At 39.9% G+C, this 24,919-nt stretch overlaps 1 protein-coding gene across 4 annotated transcripts in view; it reads right to left on the bottom strand.

Annotated features, from left to right (window-relative positions):
- Positions 1-24,919, bottom strand: part of LUZP2 (leucine zipper protein 2) — a 385,213-nt gene that overhangs the window by 170,574 nt on the left and 189,720 nt on the right. The gene's annotated exons all lie outside the window — the stretch shown is intronic.

Below are 24,919 nucleotides of genomic sequence, written 5' to 3' on the forward strand. Positions count from 1 at the left end.
CTGCAAAAATCATCAAAAGTCAAGGACAGCGGGGAGGGGTGGCAGAATTTCAAATCACTGGGAGAAGGTTACCAATCCAATCACACCTATCTCATCGAATGACTCACAACCACACTCTGTTCAGTGCAATTTGTAATTAGTTTCTACTCAAGAAAAAACATGTCCCAAAGGTGCCACTTATATTAATGTTTCCTCGCAGTCCACACAATTTCTTTCCAATATGTGTACAGATCCATTGTGCCGGGCCTTCTACTTTGGTCTTGCACAGGTGAAAAGGTCCATCTCAACACTCAGGCATTTACACTCTCCGGGACACTCATGAAATGCATTGTTAGAGAGGAAATATTGCTAAGCTATTGCACTAGCATCTATATAAGGGTGGATATATGTGTGCTTCTAAATACCAACAGCACAGCTGTGAATAGTTACTCGCAGTTGCAAACAAAGAATGCTCTGTCCCTAGGGACTTCGACATAGTGCTTTCCTGTTGCGGCTGATTAATTTTTTCTGTATGTTTGAACTTCTGCTACAAATCATGATTTAATTAATAAGACCATGCACAACATTTTCACAGCTCCAAGGTTTGTCCTACCATTGTCTGTAGTCATTGTGTTATGTTTTAAAAAGGTCAGGCAGTAGGGGCAGCAGGGTAAGTGCACATGGCGCAAAGCACAGGGACTGGCTCAAGAATCCTGGTTCGAGCCCCTGGTTCCCCACCTGCTGGAGGGTCACTTCACAAGCAGTGAAGCAGGTCTGTAGGTGTCTATCTTTCTCTCCCCCTCTGTGTCTTCCCCTACTCTCTCCATTTCTCTCTGCCTTACCCAACAAAAACAACAACAAGGGCAACAAAATGGGAAAAAATGGCCTCCAGGAGCAGTGGATTCATAGTGCAGGCACTGAGCTCCCAGCAATAACCCTGCGGGCCAAAAAAAAAAAAGTTATTCATTTCATCTTACTGAATTTTGGAATCAGCTCTCAGTTTTCATAAAATCTCCTGCTGGGAGCATCATTGCAGTTGCATTCATGTTATACTTATTTTTAAAGAAAAATTCGCAATAGCGCATCTTTGAACAAGGAAGCACACAGTGTCATATTCTAACACCCTTGTGTATGTGGTGAAGCCTTACATTTAACTTCAGAGGTGTCATACTTATTTCTTCCCCAGCTTCTTCCTTTTTTAAAAAAAATTTTTTATCTATATGCCCTTTTGTTGGGCTTGTTGTTTTTTATTATTGTTGTAGTTATTGTTGCTGTTGTTGTCGTCGTTGTTGTTGGATAGGACTGAGAGAAATGGAGAGAGGAGGGGAGAGAAAGACACCTGCAGACCTGCTTCACCGCCTGGGAAGCGACTCCCCTGAAGATGGGGAGCCGGGGGGCTCGAACTGCACTACTCCCCGACTCCCAGCTTCTTCTTTCTTATAGATTTTATTTATTTATTTACTTATTTACTATTGGATAGAGATAGAGTGGAACTGAGAGTGGACAGGGTGTCAGAGAGGGTAAGAGACAGAGAGACACGTGCAGCTCTGCTTCACCACTCCTGAAGCTTCCCCCTGCAGGTAGGGACTAGGAGCTTGAACCTGGGTCCTTGAGCACTGTAATGTGTGGGCTTAACCAGAAGCAGCACTACCTGCCCCCCTCGGCTTATTCTTTTATGTGGATAAGTTTTCTTTCTTTTTTTTAACATTTATTTATTCCCTTTTGTTGCCCTTGTTGTTTCACTGTTGTTGTTATTGATGTTGCTGTTGTTGGATAGGACAGAGAGAAATGGAGAGAGGAGAGGAAGATAAAGGTGGGTGAGAACGATAGGCACCTGCATACCTGCTTCACCACCTGTAAAGTAACTCCCCTGCAGGTGGGGAGCCTGGGGCTGGAACCTGGATCCTTAGGCTGATCCTGTGGATGAGTTTTCTGATCTATTGTCTAATGTAATGTTGTCCATTTCTTTAAAAACAGTTAGATCTCCTGAAGTCAAAAGAGAAAGAGAGAGAGAGAGAGAGAGAGAGAGAGAGAGAGAGAGATTGAGAGAGAATAAAAAGAAAGGAAGAAAAACCCAGTCTGTTAAGAGATTGCATGATGTTTGAATACTGGCACCTCATATAACAGTGATTATCTGTTTTTCTCATAACAGTGATTATCTCTTTTTCCTCCCTCTTTCATAAAATAAACAAATAAATATTGAAAACAATTTTTTTAAGTGAGGCATGGTTGTTTTATGGCTAGAGCGGGAGGCTTGAATGTTTGGGACCCCGGCTTTGATTCTTAGCACTTTATTTCCAAACACAGTACTTGATTTTGTTTCTCCCTCTCTCAGAAGGTAGTTCACTTGGTGAGGAGGTATCTGTCATGTCATGTGTTATTCTGCTTTTGAATTCTGGTTTGAACAGAGTCCCCACAAGACTGGGAGAAGCTTCAGCTCTATAGTGCCTTGCCCCTCAGCCCTCTTTGCATCTTTCTATATGAACAAATTTACTTGGAGTGGTAAAGCCCCAGTGATGTGTTGAATGATCTCTTACTATAAAAAATGGAAAAATTACTTTATAAATGTAAGTTTGTCTTATATTGCTATCCTCTCCAAGTTGGTCTTTAATCCATTTACCTTATTAAACAAGTCTGTCAGTGTTGCTAACTTTTCTTTCTTTCTTTTTTTTTTTTCCTCCAGGGTTATCACTTGGGCTCAGTTGAGCCTGCACTAAGAAGTCACTGCTCCTGGAGGCTATTTTTCCCCATTTTTGTTGCCCTTGTTGTTGTATTTATTGTTATTGTTGTTATTGCTGTCAGCATTGTTGGATAGGACAGAGAGAAATTGAGAGAGAAGGGGAAGACAGAGAAGGGGAGAGAAAGACACCAACAGACCTGCTTCACCACTTATGAGGTGACCCCCTGCAGGTGGGGACCCAGGGGGCTCGAGCTGGGCTCTAAATTTTCAATTGATTCATTCCATGTTTATTAAGCATACTTATTTCAAAATAATACCAACTGCCATTTTCTTTATAACAGAAAAGGCGGTAACACTTATTGTAGCTTGCTCCCAAGTTTAAGATAAATATACTGGTTCTGCTTTATTCCAAAGCCAACCTATATAAATAAATACTTTCTGAAACTTTTAGTTGACATCATTTTTCTTGGATCATTTGATTTTAAATTTAAATTTCATTGAGTGGCAACAACCACTCATGCAGAAAAAAAAAGCACAAACAAGAAGACACTCCATCAACCAGCATGAAGTAAAAACAAGAAAAACTCTAAACAAGAAACACCCCACAAAAGCTTCTGACTTCACACATTTGTCCTTCTCTATGTTCCAAAGACAATTAAGTCTCTGGCATAACCACTTGCCTATACTTGAACTAATATAAGTACACTCATTACACATGGATTCTTCTGTATTACATCTATTTTTCAAACTTTTTCTATTGATTTAACAATGATCTATAAGACCATAGGATAAGAGGGATACAATTCCACCTAATTCCCACCAACAGAATTCCATACCCCATCCCCTCCATTGGAAGCTTCCCTATTCTTTATCTTTCTGGGAGTATAGACCAAAGATATTTTGGGGGTGCAGAAGGTGGGAACTCTGGCTTCTGTAGTCATTTCATTGAAAATGGATGTTGGCAGGGGAATCCATACCCCCAGCCTGTTTCTATCTTTCCCTAGTGGGGTAGGACTCTGGGGAGGTGGGGTTCCAGGACACACTGGTTAGGTTTCTGCCTAGCAAAGTCAAGATGGTATCATGATAGCACCTGCAATTTGGTGGGGCCAACTCCAGACCTTCTTAATCCTATATTTATTTATTCATGTATTTATTTATTCCCTTTTTGTTGCCCTTGTTTTTTTATTGTTGTAGTTATTATTATTGATGTTGTTGTTGTAGGATAGGACAGAGAGAAATGGAGAGAAGAGGGGAAGACAGAGAGGGAGAGAAAGATAGACACCTGCAGACCGACTCCCCTGTAGGTGTGGGGAGCTGGGGGCTAGAACCGGGATCCTTATGCTGGTCCTTGTGCTTTGTGCCACATGTACTTAACCCGCTGTGCTACCACCGGAGTCCTGTCCTTAGTCCTTTTTTAGCAGCCCATTGCCAACCTGTAGATGAGTTATGATGTTCCACCTAGGTTCTTCTTTGTCTCTTCCAGTATAGTGTCTGTCTACTGGCATGGAAATCCTGCTTTCCCTTGGAGTTCCTAGGTTTAAAGCAGCCTTTTTTTTCAGAGAGTAGATCAGGTGTTGTCCTCAATCCACCATCTTGACTTCACCCCCATTTTTGGCATTTTATTTGGGGGGTCATGCCTTGCATTATGGTTGTTTACATGGATACAGTTCATCATCCCCTTGGGAAGGGTCATGCCTTGCATTATGGTTGTTTACATGGATATAGGTTGTTTACATGGATACAGTTTCTCATCCCCTTGGGAAGGGTCATGTCTTGCATTATGGTTGTTTACATGGATACAGTTTCTCATCCCCTTGGGAAGGGCTCTTGTTACAATGCAGTTTATCCATCCCAACATTTAAGGAGAGTTGTTTTTATTCCATTTCTAGCATTATGAACAGTGGCACTAAGAATATTTTATATGCTATGCATTTGACATATAAATCACTGGTGTTCTAGGCATATAGCTAATTGTTTAATTATCATTCATATACTTCATGATTTTGAGTGCCAGCAATTTGGTTTGAGCTCAGCTTGACTGACACTTTCTTTTGTTTATTAGTAATTTAATAATGATTGAAAAGATTGTGGGATAAGAGTGGTACAATTCTATACAATTCCCACCACCAGAGTTTCATGTCCCATCCCCTCCATTGGAAACTTCCCCATTTTTATCCCTCTGGGAGGTTGGACCAAAATTCTTTATGGGGTGCAGAAGGTGGGAGGTCTGGCTTCTGTAATTGCTTCTCAGCTGTACATGGGCATTGGGACTGTCACTTTTTCTAAACCTGTTTTTCTTTCTGTGTCAATTTTCTGGTGAACTAAAAACCTCTGTATCTGTGGTTGACTGGCTGCTATTCTATCAGTGAAGACACCCCATTTATCTCTCTTTCTAGCAAACAACCTGGAGTCACTACATCCCAGTTGGCTATGGTTCTGAGATGAATACAAGAAGTAAAGAAGTAATTGTATTTGTTAGGTTTGGAATTAGCATGATGCCATGCCTACCATGTTAGATTGACCTCAAAACCAATCACATATGCAGGTCAGGCTCAAGAAATCAGAGAAATAATACTTCATATCTCAACAGAAAACCTTCAAAATCATACTGTAAACAAGTATATACTTAAGGAAACACATTCTCACCATATGTTCAAATGATTTGTCCTATGAACGAACCCAAATACTTGTGAAATTCCCCTGTAGCTGAATTCTCAAAGAGCTGTCCTTTGAAAGCCAGACATTTATTCATTGATGGTTTTCCAGAGATTCATGAGAATTTATTCTGAAAACTTACACAGTTTTTCCATTAGCTTAAACAGAAAGATTACTTGACAACAAATGTGTCTAAGTTCACTAAATATGGGAATTGGGGAGACAATAATTAATCTGTTGTGTAGATATAAACTATCATAATTGCTCAACTAAATCCCAAATATTCTACAACTATGAATATTTGAACACTTATATTTGGATCTACTTAGTGTCCTAATTCAAATTTCTGTTATATGATATGTACAGCACTATATTAATTCACTATTTTTGCTCTACAATTTCTATGCACTGACTTCAGGGAGAATTACTTTTACTTTTTGTTATCTTTATTTATTTATTTATTACATAGAGACAGCCAGATATCAAGAAGGAAGGGAGAAATAGAGAGGGAGAGAGACAGAGAAACACCTGCAACCCTGCTTCACTACTCACAAAGCTTTCCCCCAGCAGGTGGGAACCAGGAGCATCAACCTGAGTCTTCATACATGGAAACATGTAATTTCTCTCTGTTCTATCTAGTAAAATGGAAAATATGGCCACCAGGAGTAGAAGTTCCCTAGTGTTAGTATTGAGCCCCAGTGATAAACCTGGAAGCAAAAAAAAAAAAACCTCAAAAATTAAAGAAAAAAAACTAGGAGGGTTCACTCTAGCATTTGCATGTAATATGAGATCATTAATCAGAGAGAAAAATGACCTTGCCAATACAGAATCAATGTGTTGGGTTTTTATTAACTTAATGTATCTGTTCAGGACTGGACTTCACCAGGACTGGAGGGATCTGTGTCTTTGCATTCTGTCTGAACTAAATCTTCTGCTTGGTGTCAATGACTGAAGGGTGTAATATTGATTTTGCAAGCCTCTTAGGCTGAATGGTTTCAGATCCTGCCTTTCAGTGAGCTGTTTATAGTCAGACAGATAGAGGCTAAGGCAAGGGGTGGATGTATAAGGCCTGAATAATAGCTTTGATTTCAAAGGCATCTTTAGAATAATAAAACGACCACCTTTTATTTATGCTAATCTTTTCCTTTCAGGACTTCACAGCTGTCTAGAAATCCCATCTGCCTGATTCTTCATTTGACTCTAGAAGACTCTGGGAGGAATTTATTAGAAGGATCTAATCTCAGCAAACATTAGTTATAGTGAACATGAGGAAGCTGAACATTCTCACAAACATATTTTGTGTTTACGCAGAGCAGATAAATAGCAAATGTTAAAAAAAAAAAAGTAAAAACTCTCAGTAGTCTGCTAAGAGCAGAGTTAGACTCAATAAGCACAGCAAGTGGAAAGACCTAAAAAGGACAGCGTAAAGTACTTAGTCAAATATTTTCTACTTGTGCCTATATACCCTCCTCTCCTACCCCCTACTTTACTTCCCTGAATCATTCTAACTAACCGTTTAAGATAAAGAAAGGGCTACAAAAGCTGGATAAGGGCAAAGGACAGGCACATTTTAATGATGGCCCTTTTGGTCACTAGCAGGACACCCCATCATCTGGGGCTCTATTCAGGGAATCCTGGGATTCCCACATAGATATGATGGGCCTAGACCTCTAACTGATCCCTCTCTCCACCATCACTGGTCACTTCCCTCAGGAGCGTCATCATAAGCCCTCTCATGGGCCTCTCCAGGACCTTGCCCTCAGAGTAGAGCAGCAATGGCAAGGACTCTCCCACTCTCTGAAGGGAGATTGGGTCAGCCTACTCTGCCACTCGAGGAAGACGAGTCCTGAACTGAGAGCAGCTTAAAGTGTTCCCAGCTGTGACCATAGGCTGTGGGCTCAGACTGACAGGGCTTCAGAGGTCACGTGGACTCCTGAGCTAAATGTGAATACATATAGGCCCTGGGTCAGATCTATGGGCCAAAGTTAATGGTATTTATAGACTTTCCTCATATTTGGGAGCTGCTCTCTGCCTTAATCCAGCTTTCCAAGCCTATTCACAACTCTTGACACCATCTTCTCAGACAATACTTTTAGTTCACCTGCATGAACTGAAAATCATGGAAAAATTTGTAAAATCATGGACCACATAGGACATCCCTAAAATAGACTTCCTGCTTTCTTTCCACATGAAGACCCCTAGTTTCATTTGCTCTACTCCTACCTTTGAGTGCCTGATTATTGAACAATTTGCTTTATATCTTAACCACCTTTCAGCCACCAAGGTGCAGAGGCTACTATGATTCCATCCTGACTCCCCTGGGCAGACAACTTCACCAATGTGTCCTGGAATCTCACCTCCCGAGAGCCCTGCCCCACTAGGGAAAAATAGAAACAGGCTGGAGGGGGGGGGGGGTGGATCCACCTGCCAATGTCCATGACCAGTGGAGAAACAATTACAGAAGCCAGAACTCTCACCTTCTGCACCCCATAAAGAGTTTGGGTCCATGCTCCCTGGGAAATAAAAGGCAGGGAAGCTTCCAATGGAGGGGACAGGACATAAAACTCTGGTAGTAGGAAATATGTGGAACTGTACTCCTATTGTTTCACAATCTTGTTGATCATTATTAAAATCACTAGTAAAAATGTTTTAAAAAATCAAGCATGTCAACTTTTAAGGGCTGAAGTGCAGTGGAAATGCTTCTTTTAAAAAAATTTTTAATTATCTTTATTTATTTATTTATTGAATTGAGACAGTCAGAAATCCAGAGGGAAGAGATGAATAGAGAGGGTGAGAGACAGAGAGATACCTGCAGCACTGCTTCACCACTTGTGAAGCTTTCCCCCTGCAGGTGGTGACTGAAGCTCGAACTGGGGTCCTTGCACATTATAACAAGTGCGCTCTACCAGGTGTGCCACCACCCAGCCCACAGAAATGCTTCTTGATGAAGGTGAGCCACACAGTCAGGAGGGGCGTCCATCTGAACGTGTTTTCACGACTGTTCACTTTCTGTCTCCAGCTGAGCAATTCACACAACATGTTGATGCAATCGAGTTGTTATCACACATAATTACCAACTGATTAGCTATTTTTTTTTATTATCGTCACTGTGTCTCAGAAAGTACACAGAAGGAAGTCTAATTTCAGTAGGCATTGAAAGCGGAATTGGAAACTCCCTGTTGTAAGTAATGATCTATTCAGAAACTAATTTTATGAAAATAAGATGCCCTGTTTGCTTCTATTTAATCAACACATTATTTCATTTCCTTCTGTGCCCCAGCAACAATCCTCTTTTGGATTTAAGATAAAAGCAATGAGGAATGGGAACTCAAAATCCATTACCATATTGTCATTTCCATCTTTGAAACACTATAACCCATCAATATTAAAGATGTATCACCTAGCATTGCTATGAAACAAAAGCAACTGGCTTTGTGAAGCATTACATTAAAATTTACAGAGAATATTGTCATTCTTGTAGAACGAGAGTACCATAAATCACCCAGCACTTTCTCTGTAACAAAATATATTATTGATTAGATAAAAAGAATGTAGGGATCCAATAGTGTGAATTAAACTAGACAGCAAAATAAAACCAAAAGACTCAAACACAGAGGAAAAAAACTACTTCTCATTAATTCTTCAATGGTATCTGGCACTCCACACTTTCATAAAGAGTCTCTTTCTATAAAATTTAAAGGAAATATAAAAAAGAATTGTCACTCAAAAGTGAGTGAATGTTAGGAAAGAAATAGACGAGCAGTTGTGAAAATAAATAGACTCCCATATGTACCTCCTTGCAAGGGAAATGCCAAGTGATTTTAGCCTGAATTGTATTGACTTTGTTTAATAGATTAAAAAGATTGACCATGGGAAAGGTGTATAAATATTGTTGGCTGTAAACTCCATCGATTTGATGTGATCTGGGGCCCATATTCAACTTAGGAGCTTATGTGACCTCTGCATCCCTGTAGATCTGAGTTCATATTCTGTGGTCATGAGTAGGAACATTCCAAGCTGCCCCAATATCAGGACCCATCTTCCTCAGGTGGAGCACAGAGTATGTTGTCCAGCCTCCTTTTGGAAGAAGGGACATTCTCTATGGTTGTTGATCCACATTGAGGGCAAGGTCCTAGGGGGCTCACAAAGGGGTCTATTGACATCATCTCCCCAGACAATAACCTGGATCCACCTGCATATAAAGAAAAAAAAAAACAAATATAGCCACAGCCCCTTTGGAATATAACTAAAATATGCCTACTAGCCATCTACAAAATGGAGGACCCCAACTCTTCATCTGCACTATTCCAGCTTTTAGGTTCATGATTGGTTAACAATTTGTTTGGCTTTGCATGTTAACTCTCTTTTCAGCCACCACGTTCCAGGTGCTAACTAGCATGATGCCGACCAGACTTCCCTGGACAGAGAACCCCACCAATGTATCCTGGAGCTCCACTTCCCAGAACCCTGCCCCACTAGGGAAAAGGAGAGACAGGCTGGGAGTATGGATCGACCTGTCAATGCCCATGTTCAGCAGGGGAAGCAATTACAGAGGGGAAGCAATTACAGAAGCAGACCTTCTCACCTTCTGCATCCCACAATGCCCTTGGGTCCATACTCCCAAAGGGATAAAGAATAGGAAAACTATCAAGGGAAGGGATGGGATACAGAGTTCTGGTGGTTGGAATTGTGTGGAGTTGTACCCCTCTTATCCTATGGCTTTGTCAATGCTTCCTTTTTATAAATAAAAATAAATAAATCAATAAATAAAGACTGAACAGTTTCTTAAATGAAGAGTTAAGAATCCTCATGAACATAATCTGTGTTAACTTTGAATATATAATCTATCAATCTAAGCAATATATATACATGTTGTGTTTCTTTCACAACCTAAAGCTCAAAGCATGATGGATCTTGAGAAAGGACTGACTCTTCTTAGAGGTTTTTGCAATGAGGAAATTGACCTAATGCGTAACTACAGAGGTTATTCTGCTATAGAGACTAAAATATCAGGGTATTTCACTTAAATTTATTTGTTGATTTGTGTGAATAATGTTGCTGTGACTCACCAGAACATGTGCACATTGGTTCTTTCTCTGTCTTGCTAATGGATAATGGGAATACTGAAACCTGTGAAGAAACCTTCTTCTTCTTCTAGCGTTTGCCCTTCTTCCGTAGCCAGTCAACAGCGTCAGGTTGAGCCTGATGTAGAGTTTCTAATTTTATGCAACAAAGACTCTCAGGTTCCTTTTCTTGAGGCTGTTTTTGTTTTTGTTGTTCTTTGTTTATCCCACTGGGATTCTACTGCAACATCTCTTGTTTTCTAGGTTTGTGTGAGGAAGCAGGAATCTCTGGGGCTAACTTTCAGTAATTTGAGTGCACGCTTGACCCCAAGTCACAAAAACATACTGTTTTCAGATTAGGAAACTTCCCTTTGGTTGCCTGTTGGGCGAGCAGCTGACATCAAGTAACCCTCCAGCTTAGGCATGATAGAGCTGGGGAACTTTTATTATCACTTTTTTCTTTAAATATTTTGTTTATTTTGTTTGTTTATTTATTTTCTCTTTTGTTGCCCTTGTTGGTTTATTGTTGTAGTTACTGTTGTTGTTGGATAGAACAGAGAGAAATGGAGAGAGGAGGGGAAGACAGAGAGGGGGAGAGAAAAATGGACACCTGCAGACCTGCTTCACCACCTGTGAAGCGACTCCCCTGCAGGTGGGGAGCCGCGGGCTCAAACTGGGATCTTTAAGTCAGTCCTTGTGCTTCGTGCCAGGTATGTTTAACCCGCTGCGCTACTGCCTGTCTCCCTATTATCACTTATTTATACTACAGTTATTTCTAGATTTGATACCCGCAGAGGGGATTCATCACTCCCAGCAGACCAGACCAGCCCCCCCTTTTTAATTTATTATTTTGAAACAGGGAGAAATCTATAAGGAAGGTTCAAAACTGAGTACCACTAGAAGACAGAATTTAGTATTCTGTTAAGATTAAATAAATGAATATGAATGAATTCCTAAATGCTGAAGTTTCTACCATCTTTATATTTTATTTTATCCTTTTTTTCATATTATTATTCCTACAGAAGTTCTGATTACATGTTTGTTTTGAGATGTCCCTAACTTTAAATTGTATATCCCAGTAGAAGAAACCTGCTTTACATTTATTTCACTTTATAAGAGTAAAATCCAGACTTGTGGGGAAAAAAAAAACAAGCATAGGTTTCCTTCAAAATTCAGAAACACATTTATTTCCATGATAACAAAACCAACCAGTTTACACACACATGTTGATAACACACATGTCACGGGAAAGAAGACATGACGCCCTGGCCCTGCAGAGGAAGTTACTTAGGTTAAAATCAGCAGGTGACCCTAATGTGTCTGCCAGTCTCCCAGACCTTGCCAGTTGGCTTGTCTACGTTCCTGGTTCCTATTTTTTTAAGCTGCATTTTCAGATAAAGTGTATTTGCTTGTCTTTTTGGTCTCTCTCTCTCTCTCTCTCTCTCTCTCTCTCTCTCTCTGTGTGTGTTTAAGCACTAGGACATGAACATAAGCAATTTCAAAACACCTGTGTCAATTTTGCAAGTAATATATATGTGTAATTTTTATCAATTCTGAAAAGAAATTGATTACAAGACTGTAGTAACACAAAGCTGCAGCTCTATCTCCCCAAGGTAAGTATTAATATGCATCATGTTCCAGGAAAATATGAGCTTCTGCCAGCATAGTGCATTGGACCCACAGTTTACCTCAGCCTCCTCTCTGTCTCTCCCACCTCAAGCTCCAGATCTGCTTCCCTAGACTACAGACCACTGGAGGTTCAGCCTGTAATGTCCCTTGCTTTGTTTAAGTCCCAACATAGAGAGAACATCCGGTGTTCATCTTTTTACTTCTGTCTTCTTTCCCTTTACATTATTCGGTCCAGTTCTGTTCACATCATGGCTAAAGAGGACATGTGCTTTACTGTTTTCAGAGCTTAATACTATTGACTGTATACACCACACCTTCTTGGACTTCACATCAGAAGCTGTACACGTAGGCTTTTCCTTCCTTTGTTCCTTCCTCTCTTCCTTCCTTCCTTCCTTCCTTCCTTCCTTCCTTCCTTCCTTCCTTCCTTCCTTCCTTCTTTCCTTTCTTCCTTCTCTCTCTTTTCTTTCTTTCTTTCTTTGGACAGATATCTACCAGGACTGGCAGATCATATGGTAGGCCCATTTTTAGTGTTGTGAGGAGACTGCAGACAGCTTCTCACGACAGATGGCCACGTTTTCATCCACCGACAGTGTAACAGGACAACTTTCACTGCATGTCCTCCCAGCACTTCTCCTCCTTGTCCTTTTTAATGTCTGACATTCTCAGAGGTGCTGGATTTGCGTTTGGCTGGTCACCAGTGACAACAAGCTCATTCTCATAGGCCTGTTGAGCATCTGAATCTTGGCTTTGGTAAGGAGGTTCTTTCAGTCTTCTGCTCCTCTCCTCCCCCATATTTTAACTGTTCCGTTCATTTGTGTGTGTGTATTTGTGTGTGTGTGTGTGTTCTTGTGTTTTGTGACTTATTTATGTTGATGTATTTTGACTATTAGCCCTTTGATGCCTGACATGTAAAACTCTTTTCTGAAGGAATGAGGTACACCTGTGTTTTGAAGTTTCCTTTCACAGAACGTTTTCAGTAGGATGCAATCAATCCCATATGCTTGTTTCTGGTTTTCTTACTATTGGACCTGAGTCTCTGAGTATATTTCAGAGCAAAATATCATGAAGTCCTCCATCAAGGTTTTATTGTAGGTGTGCTGCAGTTTCCAGTCTACCATCTAAGTTGGGGGCACACTGAATAGACTTCTGTGCCTGGTGAGAAATCAAACTCCTGTTTCATTTTTCTTCACATAGCAGATGTTAATCATACTGTCTCTTCTCTTTTACTCACAGTCAAGACTGGTGAATATGTAATATCTTGGAAATGTTGCCATGAACTCCTGACTGCTTTTGTGCTTTCTCTAAAATGGTATTTTTTTTTTAATTTTTCAGATAGAGTCATGCAGAAATACAGGTGATTTGTCATGGTACAGACATTACTGTTCTAGTCAAAAAATGATAGTATGCATTTAGAAGTTTTACATTTTTAAAGAAAATAGCTGTTAAGTAGGGGGGGTCAAGTTTCTTTTTTTAAAGAATCTTTATTTCATGTAACAGAGAGAATTTGAGAGGGAAGGGGAAATGGGAAAGGAGAGAGAGACAGAGAGACACCTATAGCCCTGCTTCCCTGCTAGTGGAGTTTTCTCCTGCAGGTGAGGACTTGCACCTGGCTTCCTGTGCATAATACCTGCACTTAGCCAGGTGCATCTCCACCTGGCCCTGACTGATATTTTTGTATTTCAAGTATGCATAGAATTTGCTTTGTAGTACTTGGTGAAAACTAGTGCAAATAATGTGCAGTCCAAATACATTGAAATAGATTGTAAATTTTGGGAAAAGTAAAGTGAATGCTCAGAGACATGAATTTAAACATTGCCTATATGCAGTCTGTGCATTCAAGATATGTTAATTACAGACACATGTTAAGTTGTATTTCTTCTGTCTGAGGAAGGAAAGACATATATGCATGTAATACAAATTTAAAACTACAATTACATTAGATAGATAATTGACTCAGATATAGTAAAAACAAGTGGACTCATATTCTGAGCATATCTATACTATAAGTACTAGAAAAAGAAGCATTATAAGCTAATTAACTACAGAGCCTATAAGAGAATTATCTTAAGAACTAGAGGCTGGGAGAGGGATTAAGTCAGCATTAGAGTCAAGGCACCATGTTTGATCCCCAACACCACTATTTCCCATAACTGAGCCATTTTGTGGTCTCTCATAAAAATAAATATGACAGGGGGAGTCGGGCAGTAGCACAGCAGGTTAAGCATACATGGCTCGAAGCTCAAGGACCGGCATATGGATCCCAGTTCGAGCTCCTGGTTCCCCACCTACAGTGGGGGCACTTTACAGGTGATGAAGCAGGTCTGCAGGTGTCTTTCTCTCCCCCATCTGTCTTCCCCTCCTCTCTCCATTTCTCTCTGTCCTATCCAACGACGACATCAATAATTACAACAACAATAACTACAACAACAATAAAAAACAAGGGCAACAAAAGGGAAAATAAATAAATATTACAGCAATCAATGAGGAACTGAAAAAAAACTACTTACTCTCCCATTCTTCCATTCATAGTCTTTCTACTCTCAAAGTAAAATGCCTTCAGTACTCTCAATGAATAAATATTTGAGATCCAAAATATAGCAAATATAGACTTTTGAGACATTAAGAGATCCATAGAAATTATTTTAATGTATTTAATTGTTATTTTAATGAGAGAGAGAGGTACAGAGAGAAAGATACAGAGAAGACCATTTTATAAATAAAATTTTAAAAGATTTTGTAGAACCCATCTTTGGAATATAACTAAAATAGGTCTACTAGCTATCTTCAAAACGGAGATCCCCAAATCATCATCCACAATATCCCAGCCTTTAGGTTCAGGATTAGTCAACAATTTGTTTGGCTTGGCTTTATATATTAATTTTTCTCAGCCACCAGGTTCCAGATACTACCATGATGCCAACTGGACCTCCCTGCCTGGGTAGACAACTCCACCAATGTGTCCTGGAGCCCTCCCCCCTTGTCCAGAGCCCTGCCCCACCAGCAAAAGAGATAAAATACTTGATAGATTAGTTTATTCATTCAGGAGTACACCCACAGGCTGGGAGTATGGATTATGGGAGTATGACAACATCCGTGTGCAGTGGGGAAGCAATTACAGAAGCCAGACCTTCCACCTTCTGCATCCCACAATGATCTTGGGTCCATAGTCCCAGAGGGTTAAAGAATCGGAAAGCTATCAGGGGAGAGGGTGGGATACAGAGTTCTGGTGGTGGGAACTGTATGGAGTTGTACCCCTCTTATCCTATGGTTTTGTCAGTGTTTCCTTTTTATAAATAAAAACCTAAATTTTTTTTAAAGATTCTGAAAGGAAAAAAGAGAGAATCAAACGCAAACATATTAAGGCTGAGTTTGTATTTAAATCTTCTTATCCAAGTCAGGAACCTCCCTTATGACTGTAAAGGGTAACCATTGTAAGGAAGACCACAGGCTGCAGTCCAACCGCAAGGCTCCTAACTGTTGAAGAGACGGCATGCTGGTATGTTAGAGTCTCTAGCTAAGCTTTCCTTTCCCTTCCTTGGCTTTCAGTATTTACACCACTCTTCTACTAGATGGCAATGCACCAGGGTAGACAAAGAGAAATACTGAAGTCATATTAGTTCATTTCTCTACAATTGCTACTCGGCTTTCTAAATTTCTTGAGCAAAAGGCTCAAGACTGTGAGTGCACACAGGGTTGTTTGGGAGTTGAATTCATTATATCATCGCTGTCACTCATGGGTAGGCAGCACAGAGGGCTAGCTTTACTGATTTAGTGAGAAGCTTGGTTTCCTTAGAAGTCCCGTGATAATGTCCCAATTCACTGGAAACATGCTGGTCTAATTGTATGCAGCAACATTCATCTCTACTCAATGTTAGTAAGAGTAATTGCAAATGCCAGTAACTTGATCCTTGTATTTGCATAGTTTACTTTTCTTTTTTCCATCTATGTTTTAAAGTTTGGTGGTAATTTGCATTAAGTATAACCTCACAGACTATGGAAAATACTCGATAGATTAACTTATTCATTCAGGAGTATCCAGTGAGTGTATCTTGTATGTATGTAATGGGGAATAAGGTAGACACAGTAGCTAAGGGTTTGTGTTCTAAAGACTATAACTGAACTGGTGACTTCATTCGACAACAGTCACAGCCAGTTCTTCTAGCGTTTGCCCTTCTTCCGTAGCCAGTCAACAGCATCAGGTTGAGCCTGATGTAAAGTTTCGAGACCTCCTTTGAATCTGGAGAGGTGGCAGTCGTTGACTATGTGGGTCATAGTCTGTCTGGAGCCGCAGGGGCAGTTCGGGTCGTCTCTGGCTCCCCAGCGATGGAACATAGCGGCGCACCGGCCATGGCCTGTTCGATAGCGATTGAGGAGGGACCAGTCATAACGTGCTAGGTCAAAGCCGGGTTGACGCTCGCAGGGGTCTGTGATGAGGTGTTTGTTCTTGACCTCAGCTGACTGCCAGCTCTGTTTCCAAGAGTCTGGAACAGAGAAGTTCAGTGTAGGCGTAGGGGACCAAATTGGGTGATGAGACGTCAAGCGTTGGACAGGGTGGGCGAAGATATCCGCGTATATTGGCAGGTCCGGTCGAGCATAGACGTGGGAAATGAACTTAGATGATGCCGCATCCCGAGGAATATCTGGCGGGGCGATGTTGCTAAGAACTGGCAGCCATGGAACCGGGGTGGAACGGATGGTTCCAGAAATGATCCTCATGGAGGAATATAATTTGGAATCGACCAAGTGGACATGGGGGCTACGGAACCATACTGGGGCACAGTATTCTGCAGTGGAATTCTGCAGTGCAATGCTAGTATTCTAGCATAATGCCAGAGAGGATGATCGTAGTGTGGAAGCGCTCGCGCCCCATGAGGAGCTGGCCAGTCTTGCAATGATGTGATTCCTCGCGCCCACCTTTGCTGCAGTTTTTATGAGATGTTCGTGAAATGACAGAGTGCGATCGAGAGTAACGCCAAGATAGACTGGCTGGGCTTCATGCCGGATTCTCGTATCGCCAAGCTGCACTTTAAGCTCACGCGAGGCCGAGGCATGGTGTAGATGGAAAACAGATGATACCGTTTTTGCAGTGCTAGGGATTAGTCGCCATTTTTTACTGAACTAACTACTATAACTGAACTGGTGACTTCATCGACAACAGTCACAGCCAGTAATTATAGGCCACTAAACATACGCATTGTAGAAACACAAATCTGCTATTTCCACACCCCCAGACTTTCCTAAAGGTCAAGTGTAAATTCTAGTCATTGTAACACATTTTTAAATTTATTTATTTACTTTTGTTTTTTTTAAAACTTTATTATATTTGATAGGACAGTGAAAAATTTAGAGGGAAGAGGGAGGTAGGGAGGGGTAGAGACAGAGAGACATCTGCACCACTGCTTCACTGCTTGTGAAGATCCCCCCCATCCCCTACAAATGGGGACTGGGGATTTGAACACTGCAATTTGTGTACTTAACCAGGTGAGCTACCAACCGGCACCTTCAATTTATTTTGTAATGAGAGAGATACAGAAAGAAATATGCAGAGATAGACCAGAGCATGGCTCAGCTCTGACTTATGGTGGTACTGGGGATGGAACCTGGGACATCAGAACAGTCAGTGAAGCACTTTAAAAGAACAAATTTCTGATAAAACTGTAAATATGCAATCCTACAACAATTGTTAGCAAGCAAAACATTTTATAGACTATATATAAAAAGAATTAAAACCATAAAAAAGCAAATTATAACTCTGTGAGGGAAGACCCGACTGTGCTTTTAGTCTGAACTTATACCTAAATCAGTGTTTATCGCTCAGTGATTATTTTAAAATAAGGAATACGAGCTTTACTGTAATTTTTCTATTTCCATATACAGTGTTTTTATAACATCATATGAATACTATAAATATCTATTTCCTCATCATTGTTGCCTCAAGTTTTCACGCGATGAATAAGTTCTAGGCCATCAAACTTCAACTAAGGCAATAGCAGAATTCTTTACACTGATATGTGACACTGGGATCTCTAGTGACTGACAGTAAACCTGTTTAGCAGTGTCTGCCTTCATATAAGTTTATTGGATATGTTACTGCCCTAAAAAGTTAGAAATGAAAAATAACCTCTCACCACTCATTTCCTAGCTAGACCATAGGACACTTAGTCTAAATGCCAAGGACTGTTCTCTAGTGCGGTAGGCTAGATGCAGTACTATGTCTTATTTTGCAGAAAATAACCTTTTCAAGGGAGAATAAATGCTTCTCAATGATGGTAGGAAGTCTCTTACAAGTAAATCCACCCTCATTTGTCAAGCTTCAATTAACATTGGTAGATATGCTGTGCTTTCTAGCAAGATTCAAAGTACTGCCTTTGAGACACACTTGCTCTCTTCTGATATATTTCAAAGGTAATAAGCATATGTCAAAATGAGAATATACAAAAGGACCTGTCTCACATTAGATATGCTGAATATTTCTCCTTAAAGGAATGCAATATATAAGACTTTGGACTTGAAATTGATGAAATCAGAATTATAAGGATATGAGGATAAGGCATTAAGGCATATTAAATTAATACAATATTCGTCTTAGGCTATGGATTAGCTATTTCCCATTGCACTCCTGATAAACTAGGAAAAACAAGAAACATCACCTGAAAACTCAACAAAATACAGCCAGGATTTCTTCAGAAACTCATTAACCACAGGTGAGTAGAGAGTGTGCAGTGGGTAGAAAAGGGGTTATGAAGAGAATCTTAGTAGTCTAGAAGTCACGTTTGGTGAGGGCTGGCTCTGAACTGGAAGTGAAACAGCCAGACACTTTACTACTTTGTCACATTATATTTAGAATTAAAAGAAATAAGGATAAAGAAACGATTGTGAAGGCTAAAAATAAAGAGTCACTTAGAGAGGGAAACCCATAAGATGAGTAGCAGATTTCTCCACACAAACTGTGAAAGCCGGAAGAGAATGGCAAAATACATATGGAGTGTTCAATGAGAAAGGCTTTCAACCAAGACTACTGTATCCTGCTAGACTGTCATTCAGACTAGATGGAGGCATAAAACCTTCTCAGACAAGTAACAGTTGAAGGAATCAACTATCAGTAAGCCTGCCCTATAAGAAGTTCTCAAAGGTCTCTTATAAACAATCAGATTACCATAAGCATGCCATATATCAGAACACTCTAGAATTTTGGAATAATGGCATCAAAATATCCTCATTCTATAATATCAATAAATGTCAATGGCTTGAATTTGCCTATTAAAAGGCACAGAGTAAGAAGATGGATCAGAAAACACAACCCAACCATATACTGTCTTCAGGAATCCCACTTAACTCATGAAGACAGATACAGACTCCAAGTGAAAGGATGGAGAACTAGCATACAAGCTAATGGACCATGAACAAGGACAGGAATAGTTATTCTCATATCTGACACAATAGACTTTAAAATAAATAAAATAATAAAAAATAGACTGGGGGGCAGAGACTGGCACACTGGGTTAAGTGCATATAGTCATATCCTCTCCCCACTTTTAGATGGGGTCATTTTTGTTGTTGTTGTTGTTTGTTTTGAATTTGGTGAGCTCTTTATGTATTTTGGTTATTAGCCTCTTGTCTGATACGTGGCATGTAAAGAGCTTTTCCCATTCTGTAACAAATCTCTTTATATGGGTGGTGATTTCTTTTCCTATACAGAAGATTTTCAATTTGATATACTCCTACTGGTTTATTTTTGTTTATATTCTTCTTTCCTTCCATGGTGGTCATTTCTCATTTTTTTATATGACAGAGAGAAATTGAGAGGGGAGGGAAAAATAGAGAGGGAGAGAGATATCTGCAGAGCTGCTTCACTGCTAGTGATGCAACCAACCCCCCTGCAGGAGGGGAGCTGGGGGCTTGAACTTGGATCCTTTCCATGTCCTAGAACAGAAAGGAAAAACACAAAGCAGAACTTGGACTGGGTCTGGTGTACTGGGCCAAAGTAAGGGACTCTGGGGTGGGGGGGAGGGTTCAGGTCCTGGAACATGATGGCAGAGGAGGACCTAGGTGGGAGGTTAGAGTGTTATGTAGAAAACTGAGAAATGTCACACATGTATCTACTATATTTTACTATCAACTGTAAACCATTACTCCCCCTAAAAAAAAGAAATTTTAGTTTAGGAAATGAAGAACACCTTCTAAATATCATAAAAGAGGAGAAATTAAGGAAAATTTATAGAAGACATGTATACATTCAAGTATACTTGGGTATAACAATTATTTTTGCTCTGAAATTCAGATATTTGGTTCACAATATTTTTGTTGTATGAGCTTAGATATCTATGCTTTCATTAATTATTTTTTGTAATTTTATATGTGTATTTATTTATTCCCTTTTGCTGCCCTTATTTTATTGTTGTTGTTATTGATGTAGTTGTTGGATAGGACAGAGACAAATGGAGAAAGGAGGGGAAGACGGGGGGGGGAGAATGAGAGACACCTGCAGACCTGCTTCACCACCTGTGAAGCAACCCCCCTGCAGGTGGGGAGCCAGGGACTGGAACCGGGATCCTTGTGCTGGTCCTTGCGCTTCGCACCACCTGTGCTTACTCTACTATGCTACTGCCCGAACTCCCTCGTTAATTCTTTTAATCTATCAACCCAGACGTGATATGAAGTATAGATGGGCCATACCTTAATCTAAGCATTTAATACATTTTGGTGCATAAAATGTGCATGACCCTTGTTTTTGTGGCCTTATGCTACATGAAAGAAGTGAAACCAGCAACATGCCCATTTATCAACTTGGCACTTCTTCCTTGGCAGAGAGCTAAATAAAGACAGACACATGTATACGCCTATGTATGTGAGCTGAAGATGTCCATGTTTTTTTTCAGTAAAATATCAAACTTGTGGTAAATATAATACAGAGAAAATAAAAAGCAACAATGAGAAGAATAATATGAATAGGCTTATGGAATCAGAATGGTCAGGTAAGATGCTTTTAAAAACTGATCTAAAAGGTCTGCTATGGGAATTGCAGAGACTTTAGAATTCAAAATAAAAGTGTTGCATTTTTGAAGACACTTAGATCGGAGAAGCCCTGGGGGTTCTCAAGGACATCAAAGAGTCTCCTGTGAGGGCCACAGGGACAAGGTAGCCAAAGGGAAGTTACATACAAGAGGAGAAAGGACCAGGGCAACTATCCTGTTTATAGTATGAGCCTTGGGGCAGTATTTCTAAGATGAATTTCTCAGGTCATTATAATTCTTCTGTATTCAGTAATTTCTACGAATAGCTTTTTCATATCCATTATTGTTACTTTTTGCATTGAGGGGGTTGATGCTTCACAGTGCAATCACTGAGATGTGCAAACAATTTCATTATGTTCCAGGCCCTCCGACTTTTCCTCCTCTTCTCCCTCCCCAGAATCCTTTGCTTTGGTGCAATACCCCATGTCCAGTGCATGTCTCACTCTGTGCTCTCCCCCCTTTCCCAGAGTCCTTTGCTTTGGTGCAATACCCCATGTCCAGTGCATGTCTCACTCTCTGCTCTCCCCCTTTCCCAGAGTCCTTTGCTTTGGTGCAATACCCCATGTCCAGTGCATGTCTCACTCTGTGCTCTCCCTCCCTCCCCAGAATCCTTTGCTTTGGTGCAATACCCCATGTCTAGTTCATGTCTCACTCTGTGCTCTCCCCCCTTTCCCAGAGTCCTTTGCTTTGGTGCAATACCCATGTCCAGTGCATGTCTCACTCTGTGCTTTCCCTCCCTTCCCAGAATCCTTTGCTTTGGTGTAATACACCATGTGATTTTTATGAAGACAAGGATGCAGAAAGGCAGAGAGGATGTGGATAAGGCCACAACACCTGAGATTCCTTCCCTGAGGTGGGGTCAGGTTCCTATCTATGTTGCACACAGGATAAGAACCACACTATCTCAGTGAGCTCTTTTTCCAACTCTCTAAAAGTATTTTTAAGATTAAGAAAGACTTAATGAGACTTAATCTTAAGAAAGACTTAATCTTAAGAAAGACTTAATCTTAAGAAAGACTTAATCTTAGTGAGTAATATGTGAGCTCAGAGATTTTAATTGTATTTACATGGGAACTAGGAGGGGATGTGTTTTGAGTGGAAAAAGAAAGCAGATTCTACCTCCTGTCAGAAAGCTGAGGAGGGAGCTTCAGTTAAAATGGTAACAGTGGGATAAAGAAAAAAAAAAAAGGAAACCATTGTGTGTTTAAAGGTAGAAAAGCTGAACACGGTGCCTTATTGTTTCAGAATTTCTTTGAAACTCCTTAAATAAGGAGTATTCTCTGGGGGTCATCCGTTTTACAAAAATATAATAAATTTTATTAGGATATATTAGAAAATCAGATATCACTAAGAAATCTTCTGTGCCTCTGCATCATGGACAATTGGGCTGATTCTAAGTGGGTTAGACAGTTAATTATCCTCACCTGTCTGCCGGAATTCGTATTCTTTTGAAGATACTGTATTCCATTGCCTAAACTGATACATTTAATCCACCTATAAAAGGCTTGTGCCAGGTGTGCTGCAGCCCAGAACCAAAGAGACAGTGAGATAGTTTGTATCATATGAAAACTTTCTAGGAAGCTCAAGTGAATTCATGAAATAGTTTCTGGGGAAAAAAAATCACACAACTACCAAGTGGTTTATTGAAAATGTACCCTTTACATGGGCTATTTTATAAACTTCTTTTTCCAAACACAAAGCACTAGTTAGAATAAACCCCAAAGACTCATATCTCTTTGGTTCTGGGCTGCAGCATATCTGGTTGAGCACATAAATTACAATGTTCAAAGACCCAGGTTCAAGCCGCTGGAGCCTACCTGCAGGTGTCTCTCTATCTCTCTCCCTCTCAATCTTTTTCTCTTCTTCCTGCCTTTCCCTTCTCCATTTCTATCTCTGTCAAATATATAAATAGAAGCTATTTTTTAAAAATTCTATCTCTTTCCAAAAAGTTCCATCCCAACCCAGTATTATCTCATTGAGTTTCACTTCTAATTTAGACACAGAAGATACCCTGAAATCTGCTTTAATAATTTCTTGATTGCCAGCTATAAGAATCACCCATTTGGTGTGAGGCTGAGAGAATAATAATAACAAGTACAAAATAATAATTATAATCTTTAAGTGACAATCTGTATACTCCTGAAAGTGTCTTTCAAGGAATTAAAGTGGTTTTCTTCTCATTGTAGACATTTATCATTCATCATATACTAAAATAAACAACTAAGAATTAATACTGAAATATCCATTCAAAAAAGAATACTCCATATAAAAGAATTATGGGCTTATTTTAAATGTTCTTTCTGAAGCCAGGAAATTGTTCTCCTTTATAGTTCTCTGCTATGCCAGGGTGACCCTGAGTTCCAATTGCACTGAAGGTAGTTAGGTGCTAAAGTATCTGTCTCCATTCTACATCTTTTGATTTTTTGTTTTGTTTTGTTTTATTTATAAAAAGTAAACACTGACAAAAACCATAGGATAAGACTGGTACAACTCCACACAACTCCCATCCCCAAAACTCCATATCCCCTGGTAGCTTTCCTATTCTTTATCCCTCTGGGAGTATGGACCCAGGGTCATTGTGGGGTACAGAAGGTGGAAGGTTTGGCTTCTGTAATTGCTTCCCCGCTGAACATGGGCACTGGCAGGTTGATTCATAAGCCCAGCCTCCCCTCTCTTTCCCAAGTGGGGCAGAGCTCTAGGGAAGCAGAGCTCTAGGGAAGCAGGGTTCCAGGACATATTGGTGGGGTAGTCTGCCCAGGGAAGTCTGGTTGGCATCATGGTGGCATCAGGAACCTGGTGGTCTCTCCTGAGAATCCCAGGTTGATAGCTGCTTCCTTTTGAAGCTCACATCAGGTGTTGTCTCCAAGTCTTCATTTTGGCTCTGCCCTCTTTTGCTTATATAAAGGTCATCCCAGTGGGAAATAGTAAAAAAAAAAAAAAAAAAAAAAAAAAAAAGTCTTCTAGAAAAACCACAGTGGAAAAAAAAAAACCTTCTGTTGACCAACAAGAGAAACAAAAGGGAAAATAAATAAATAAATAAATAAACTTCTGTTGAATAATTTAGTACTTAATAAACACTATTAATCATGGTATATTCTACAACATGATAAATGTGTCAATGTCTGACCCTACTTTGTGGTCTTAAATAGAACTCCCAAATCCTCCACACATCCTAAGATTGCTATAAAAATCTCTAAGGAGAACTGAGATAGTTTCTCTTGCTTCAATTAAAAATGTATTTTGAAAGCCTTGCAGTTTGAAATGCAGACATGCCAAACATGTTTCTTTTCATAAGTCTGTTAGAGAAACTAGGTCTGCTTCTCTCACCCAGCATTGGCCCATAGTGTGAAATTACTGTTCAGATAACTCAATCTCACTTTAAAGGATTTATTGATTTACCTCACAGTTGACCTACAGTCTAATTTTCTTAAAGTGAATACAGGACATACACACACACACAAACATTTTCCAAGGTCACATAGACTGTGTAACTGGGACTACATTATTGTTTCTAACCTTAAAAAAAAGCAGGTTTCAGAATCTTAAATCATTTCCAAAAAAAAGATATAAATTGCCATATAGAAAAAATTAACATCATCAAAATGAATATACTACCCAGAGCCATATACCAATTTAATGCTATCCCCAACAAGATCCCAACCACATTTTTTAAAAATTTCTTTATTGTATAATTAATGTTTTACATTCAACAGTAAATACAATAGTTTGTACAAGCATAACATTTCTCAGTTTTCCATATAGCATTACAACCCCCACTAGGTCCTCTGTCATCCTTCCTGGACCTGTATTCATCCCCACCCCACCCTAGAATCTTTTACTTGGGTGCAATATGCCAATTCCAGTTCAGGTTCTACTTGTGTTTTCTCTTCTAATCTTGT

The sequence above is a fragment of the Erinaceus europaeus genome, chromosome 17, assembly GCF_950295315.1.
Source record: "Erinaceus europaeus chromosome 17, mEriEur2.1, whole genome shotgun sequence".
Classification (NCBI taxonomy): domain Eukaryota; kingdom Metazoa; phylum Chordata; class Mammalia; order Eulipotyphla; family Erinaceidae; genus Erinaceus; species Erinaceus europaeus.